We start from the raw sequence: 1,727 nt of genomic DNA, 5'->3' as shown, positions 1-1,727 counted from the left end.
CATACACGCACAAATACATATATTTACACATACACACACACAAATGTATATATATGTAAATGTGTATATATATATATATATATATACATATATATATATATATATATATACATTTATATATATATATACATATACATTTATATATATACATATATATATATATATACATATATATATATATGTATATATATATATATATATATATATATATATGTATATATATATATATATATATATATATATATATATATATATATATATATATATATATATATATATATATATATATATATATATATATATATATATATATATATATATATATATATATACGTACACACACACATACCCACACACGATTTTTATCAGTCTGTCTGCCGTGCAAATCAAGCTGCGAATCACATCTCTGCGTTTGCCTTGCGCTTCTGCCTCGTTTAAGGGCGTCTCAATCTCTTAACCTTTTTCTCGGGTTCGGGAGCAACTTTATTCAACGGAATTACCTTTGATCTCAGGTTTGTCTCGTATCCCTCTTAGCGGATGAGGAGATGGTAAAGAAAGATAACACAATGTCGGCAAAGAACATTCAACTAAAGAGTGAGGCGAGGCATCAACATAATTGTGAGTGAGTGACTGGGGCTTAAAAAGGGATATTTAGTAAAAAAAAGGAAAAAAAAGAGAGAGAAAGAGTGAGAGAGACAGACAGACAGACAGAGAGGGAGAGGCAGATAGACGGAAAGAGAGAGAAAGAGGGAAATGGATGTAAATGGGATACGAAGCTGCGTCAGAAGCGAGGGAAGCAACATGAGCTCGGACTTGGCAAGATGAAGGATGTTGGAGAGAGGGAGAGAGAGAGAGAAAAAGAGAGAGAGAGAGAGAGAGAGAGAGAGAGAGAGAGAGAGAGAGAGAGAGAGAGAGAGAGAGAGAGAGAGAGAGAGAGAGAGGAGAGAGAGAGAGAGAGAAATTGCATAAATCCGACGAAGGAGATCACGAGCACCGTATCTGACAATTGCAAATTATCCAAGGTCGCAGCAAAGGTCATTCCGCAGAAACCTAACAAGAGGCAGTTAATTATTAATACGCAAATGCTGTCATCCTGCTTGTGAATATATATCGAAAAAATATATATAATTGATACGAGTAGGAAAAACGATTTTATTTCATGTGATTCTACATAAACATAAAGTGATTGATATGATCAGGTACTTACGAGTGTGTGTGTGAGAGAATACGATGAAAGGTGATGGAAGAAAACGGGAGATATCAAGATATGTCTACTTATCTTTCTTTCTTTGTCTTAATGTCTATTTTTTTCTGTTTTAATGTCTATTTTAATGTCGTCTTATCTGTCTTATATACGTTCTTTTTTCTTTTCCTCTTTCACCTTCTCCTTCTCCTCTTCACTCCGCTTCTGCTTCTTCTTGTCTTCCATCCCTTTTCCTTTCCACCTTTCTTCTTTTCCTTCTCTTCGCCTTCTTGCTTGATTTTCACTTTCTTTTCTGATGTGTATTTCACCTCCATTTCTTTATCTATTTTTTATATCTTATCATTTTATCAGTAATATTTCCAGTGCAATGATTATTCATAGTTTGACTTTCGTTGTTGTTCTTTCTACAAATTATTATAATTATAATTATAATAATAATAATAATAATAATTATTATTATTATTATTATCATTATCATTATTGACATTATTATCGTTGTTGCTGTCATTATCATTGCTGTTTG

This window comes from Penaeus vannamei, chromosome 22 (assembly GCF_042767895.1).
Source record: "Penaeus vannamei isolate JL-2024 chromosome 22, ASM4276789v1, whole genome shotgun sequence".
NCBI lineage: Eukaryota > Metazoa > Arthropoda > Malacostraca > Decapoda > Penaeidae > Penaeus > Penaeus vannamei.
This window is presented reverse-complemented; position numbering follows the sequence as displayed.